Source organism: Triplophysa rosa, linkage group LG21 (assembly GCF_024868665.1).
Source record: "Triplophysa rosa linkage group LG21, Trosa_1v2, whole genome shotgun sequence".
NCBI classification, from domain to species: domain Eukaryota; kingdom Metazoa; phylum Chordata; class Actinopteri; order Cypriniformes; family Nemacheilidae; genus Triplophysa; species Triplophysa rosa.
This window is the reverse complement of record NC_079910.1, coordinates 7,101,575-7,108,229: the sequence shown is the minus strand read 5'-3', so window position 1 is coordinate 7,108,229 and position 6,655 is coordinate 7,101,575.

The window sequence follows — 6,655 nt, the reverse complement described above, 5'->3', positions numbered from 1 at the left end:
CGGCTGACGTCACGACGTGTTATTGTGGGAGTGCGAGCCGCCCGCTTTGCCCTTTGCATAGTCAAATCTCAGAGTAATAAAGACAGAGTGTGCGTTGAAAGGATGCGGTTTGAATGTGTTAAAACGGTATTTTCTGTTATCCTACACTGCTCAAGCGTAAATGTTATGATTTATTATGGAAAGCTTTTGTTAACATGATTTATACTACAATGTTTTGAGGCGATATGCGTAGCATTTTTAAGCATCCACCGACCAAATCCCCCTAGCTACTTATGTAGTTTTTAATCCGAATGTGTCACGTGATAAATGTCATTGCTAAATCATAAATGAAAGTGCAGCAGTGGGTAAAAACGGGTTATTCTTTACTCTGATGCATTTTCATGAGAAAATACAAATAATTCCTTCTCAGGACCAATTAACATTGTGCCTGTTGATATTTAATTAAATTGATATGTATTACACATAGATAGACATTTGTTTTATTCGTGTTGCATTTTGCTAACTTTCTTGACCAATGAAGTTATATGTTGCTTTTCTGTTTCTTCAGAGTTGAAGGACATCTCAAAAGGACATTGTCTTTCAGCACGCAGAGAAAATGATGGGGTGGGTAAGGACGGCTGAGGGAGGGGGTTAGGAGGATAGATTTTCTCAAATGAAGGGTGGGAGGCCAAACATATTGTTTTGAGGAATAAGTTAAGGTTATTTATGGTTCTTTTTATAAGCTTAGTCTGCATTTTGAGCTTAATTAGTGAGCAGTTTGGACACACACATAATCTATTTAATAATGGCTGGTTTAGATGTTTTAAAGGCAAATAATCAGAGAAAACACTGAAGGTGTCTATCATTAATCATCTTCAATGAGCACAGTGATCACACAGAAAACAAATCTATATATTTTATGTCAAATTATGATGTCACAAAGAGTCATCTCAAACTGCCTGTGGATTGTTTTATTAAAGTGCCTGACTCCGGTATATTTTTGAATGAATGTGAGAAGAATATATTCATTTAAATATTCATAAGATATTTAAAGTGTTTAGTATAAAGATACTATTTAGTATGCCTATTGAAGATACTATGTTACATAATTTCTCACTTCCACTAGGGAATAAGCAGCACCAGCCTTCACATAAAATGATGAAATGAGGAGAAAAGGGGAACAGAACATTTGTTTTTAAAGCACGAAATGATTACGTCCCATGTCCGCTATAAGAATAATACACATTTCAGAATTTTTTAAGTTTAGATATCAAACGTTCTACAACTGAGCCCACCCGCGGCTCTATTTACAGTGTGTATTCTTTTCATTTTTCATCCCTGTTGCTTTCTCAGTGAATCATCCAACAGAAAAAGAAAATCGCACGAGAGACCAAAGGAAAACAACACTTCTCAGGCAACCTCTCAAGACATCAAAGAAATTCTAGTCCTAGTGAATTCATGTTATTCTCCAAACTTGATTCAGCATCACCGTCTCAAAGCAGGGGGATATTAGACTCCCAATCTCCTCATGTCAAGCATTCCCTTCAGAGATAATGGGACTGAGTCACTTCAGCAGAGTGTTGATGTGCCTTCCTTAAACTCCAGTGCTCTTCTTTTATAACAAGCTTCAGTCTGGATTTTTCTCCTCTGTTTCCAATAGTAACAGACAGCGAAACAGGCAGTCAGGGTGATATGGGCTGTTATGTGATGAAGGACGTTCGTAAACAAGCACGCCAGTATAAGAAAGAACAAATCTTTAAGTTGTTACCAGATGTATATTCCTAAGAAGATAGTTGATTGGTGGTAACATAAAACTTTTAATATTTGTTATTCAACAAGCATTCATGCAGATCTTCTGTTCCTCCAAATCTGTCATCTTACGTCTCAAATCACTTCAGGTTTAACCGTGACACAATAGTCCCTGTATCATTCTTCACTTAGTCGCCTCTGCCTTTCAGTTTATAAAAGCCTAGAAAATGTCTTGCAATACAAACTGACCTAAGTTTCCTCACCCTACAATTTCAACACAAAGAAGCTCCTGGATCAGACTTTAGCCGTCAGTTTTGCTTGCTGGTCTAACTGGATCTGTCTCGCAGCTTCTTGAGAAGGTGCTTGCTAGCATGCTTGTTTTCAATCCCCCTAAAAAAAATGTCTCGCCTGTGTTTGTTCTTTGTTTTATCATAGCTTTCAGATTCAAGACAATGATCTGACCTTCTGAATCCTACAGTACGTGCATTATGTAATGCCCAATTCCCAACCACATGCACAAGCACACTCACTCTTATTTTCTTGCCGCACCTACTCACTAAACCTACCATAACATTTCTCATATTGTTCCTATAGCATTTCTTGCTGTAGACCGACAATACAGTGATAGCATCTGTCTGTCCTGTTTGCTCCTGTCCATTCTAGTACTTTTACTGAACATTATTAGTTTTGTCAATGCTATATTAGGCGTCCTTTGTGCTGTTGCTATTTTCCCTTTGTGTGACGATTTTCTTTGGATTATAATAGAGAAACAATTTCCCCTCTTTCGCTTTGTAAGCCAAAGAGCTTTATGTTTGAAATCCTATGCGAGAGAGCGTTTGTTATTGAGTCTGCCATGATTTCGGCTACACAAAAGAAAAGAAACTCTGACGCGCTAGTACAGCGGTGGGTGTTTGAGACATCCAAAGAGATAACATTACTGTGCAAAATGTGCTCATGGATAAAAGGATTTCAGCGTTCTTGTGTGTGTGGTCCTGCGAGACGTGTAAACACAGGAAGAGAGGAAGCATGGGAGACAACTGACACATTAAAAAGACTGATGCACTTGTTCAAATCCTGTTACTGTGGTAAACAAATGTTCACACGTTGCTGATGTTTAACAATAATATTTCGTATTGGTTTCGTATTTTCTTTTCCATAGATATATAGTTTCAATAACAGGTGTGAATCTAATTCAAAGATCATTTCTGGGTGTTTTTGTGTTGAGTAATTTCTTAACATTAGCTTTGCTTCTATTGTATTTCATGCATAATCCAATTTGAGCATCCAATGCAAATAGGTTTGCAGTAATAATGCACCAGGTAATTTACCTATCAAGCCTCTGTCTCCTAAGAGAGAAATAACCATCTGCATTCAGCACGTGTTCTTCTGTTCTCTTCGAGGAATGTTGTGGCAAAGATAAAGAAGACAACAGAGTACCGTGAGATAAAAGCCCATTAAAACATTACACTTTCAACTATCAGTTTACACTGTGGTTCCCATTGCTATTTTAGTTGTTTTTATTTTAACAAATAAATGGTCCTGATTTCAAGAACAGTAGCATTTATTAGTAAGAAGTAACATTTTCATTTATTTGTTTAGTAGATGCTTTCATTCAAAGTTAGTTACAAATGAAGGAGCATTATCAGTAATAAGCCAACAAAAACAGTATACAACGTACACATGTTGTTAAGTAGGAATGGAAATGAAGCCAGGACAGTTTTCATTTTTATTTAATAAAAGAATACAAAAACAACTCACCTTGATATTTACTTTAACCTCCTGAAGTTGATGATCAACATTTAATTATTTTAAAGGGGAAGTTCACCCAAAAATGAAAATCATCTCATCATTTACCCTCAAATTGTTCCAAAACTGTACTGTATAAAATTCTTTGTTCTGTTGAACACAAAAGAAGATATTTTGAAGAATGTGGGAAACTGAACAGTTCTGGGTCACCATTTACTAGCATAGAAGTTTTTTCCCTACGTTAGAGGTCGATAGTGCCGCAGAATTGTTTGGTTACCTCATTTTGCAGATTTGTTAATTTTTTGCTTATATTTTTTATTAAACATTAAGGGGTGGTTTCCCGGAAAGGGGTTAGATTAAGCAAGGACTAGGCCTTAGTAAATTAGGACTTTTTTAACATGCATTACATAAAAAAGGTATGAAAGTGCTAGCGCTCTTTTATTTTAATCTAGGACTAGTCTTAAACCCTGTCCAGGTAACCGCCCCATAATACTTATTATTTGTACTTATACTTTATCATTTTTAATTATTCCTGCTTAAATTTTGAAGGCATACATAAGACAATAAAACAAACAAAATGTTCAAATTATATGTGGCATTTTACCTTTCTTCTTGTATCAGAAGAGATATTCCTATATAAACATAATTAAAAATATATATTGAATAAATGATCGATTCATATCTTAATTTTTCAAATTATACGTTTAAACTAGTATGACATCGCAAGGTTGCTATTTCAAAGGCTTTTTTACCGTGACATGTTTACCGTGTAAACATGTCACACACTCACAAACAGTGAAAGATGGAGCTGTCAGAGATCTGTCAATTATTGAGCTGTCATCTTAAGAGGTGTTGCCACTCTGCTGTGGAGAACATTTTCATCTGTTGCCTGGTAGAGGCGTCCACAGAGAAGAGACGAGAGTGCATCAGAGTCAAACACAGCAGAAGACAGGAGCTGTATATTCTTTGAAGCTGTAAGGTCTTATTAGGATGAATCTGGGTGTTTAAACGTGCGGATGCTTAAATCTGAAAGAAAAATAGATTACTTTCCCTGGAGAAAAGACTAACTGGAATATGACCTACATTAGACCTGCTGCCCTAATATCTTGTAATGTGCGCTGACTTGTTTATTAATGACTGGCAAGAACATCTGTCTCACGTGAATACCTCTAGATGACAAAATACATGTTGTTTTACACGTATCTACAGTATTTATTTTCTTACACACACTTTCTTTGTTTTAAAAGCATTCCTTTGATGAGAGAATCCCTTTATAAAGAGGATTGACAATTGAGTTTAAAAGGCACTGATCTCTGACCAACACAAAAGCTCAATGTTGACATGCTGGATCATGCCCCGCACCTCCCAACACAGAGCAGTCAGGGGCGAGGATTCTGCCATCACACACAACCACACGGACCCCATCAGTCACCTGCAGACAGCCATCCCCGAGACACCCTTTTTAGCTTCTGAAGGTAACCTGTAAAGCCCTTTACGGGTGAGCACTATATGGGGAGTGCTTTTGCACGGGTCACTGCAATCCTGGCATGAAAAACCAGCACAGACCAGAATCACACACACAATCAGGAAAGCAAAGGACTACACAAAAACACACACTTAAATTGCTCTATCTGTGGTGAAATTGGGTCGAGAGATGTAGGAGGCCGACCAATACTTCCTCTGTTATAATATTTACTGGAAACATATGAGAAAATCCGCTGCCCGGACACAGCTGTGGATACGCACATCTGTTATTTCGTGGCCATGCTTATATGGAGCGTGGGTGAAGCTGAAGGTGGCTGGATTTATTACAGTTTCCCGTGGAAGGGACAGGGGGCTTCTCCCGAATGACAAGCAGACCTAATAGGGGTGACGTTTGATTTAGCGAGGGGTTTATCGCTGAAGATGTTAACTGTATAATCTGGAAAGATGCTCCGCCAAATCAGCAGCAGGTCAAAACAATCACAGAAAGATTTGGCTCAGTTAAAAAGCTTCACACTAAAATGAAGGGAAAAAATTCATTGCCAGTTTTTTTAAACAAAGCCCTTCATTCAAGCAAAGAAAGATGATTTTTGCTTATTTAAATGAATAAAACCTGTGGTATGTTGTGTTTTGTGAAGACTGCTTATGAAAAGTGAGCACAATGCTGGAACAGAATACAAAACACAATCATTTTTTCTCATTTAATATTAAAATGCCAATTACTGTATATTGTGAGCATGAATGCACAGTTAGACACTTTGGATAAGTGTCTGCCAAATGCATGAATGTACTGTAAACATTATCCCAGCATGATATGAGAATGTTCCAAAAAACATTTTGTACTTCGATGGAAGCAAAGAAATCTAACCTTTGGTCATAAATGGTGTGACCTAGAAATATTCATTTTGCATAACTTTTCTGTTTTAACATTTTTCATAATCCTAAAACTATTGATGCTTTAAATTTGTTAACATTAGTAAATGCATTAGCAAACATGAAGAAACAATAAACTATAGGCTATAGTTTATCAGCATTTGTTCATCTTAGGCAATACAATTCTTCATGTTAGTTCGCAGTATATTAACAAATGTTAACAGTTAAACATTAAAAATGTATTCATGTTGAAATTAACATGAACTAAGACGAATAAATGCTGTAGAAGTATTGTTTATTGTTACTTTGTGTTAGCTAATGCGTTATCTAATGTTAACAAATGATTGCGGTCCTTCCGAAACCTCAGATGTCCAAATTCGCTGTTTTTCAGAAAGTGAAAAAAACACTGTACTTATTAATCGATTAAACACTGTGTTGTCCAAGTTGACAAGCACTTTTTAAAACTTTTTATTTGTTAGATATTTGCAAAACCCAGTGACAAAAATAAAGGGTGACTATGGGCAAAAAGTTAAAAACACGAAATAAGGAGATACGAGGTTTCAGAAGGACAGCAGCGAAATACAACCTTATTGTAAAGTGTAAGCACTTTTATTCATATGCAATTAAACAATATAAAGCCTAGATTTTCAGTGTAGCCTCAGATTTTGATTCCCACAAGATACAAGCAGCAATGTTAATAAAATGAGAGCTCTTACAAATGATGCCACAGAAATAAGAACATTATGTTCAGTGTCATCCACACATTCTCAATAAAGCTCACCTTATCTGTAGGTGACACACAGTTTCAGCAGCTCCTCTTATAGCT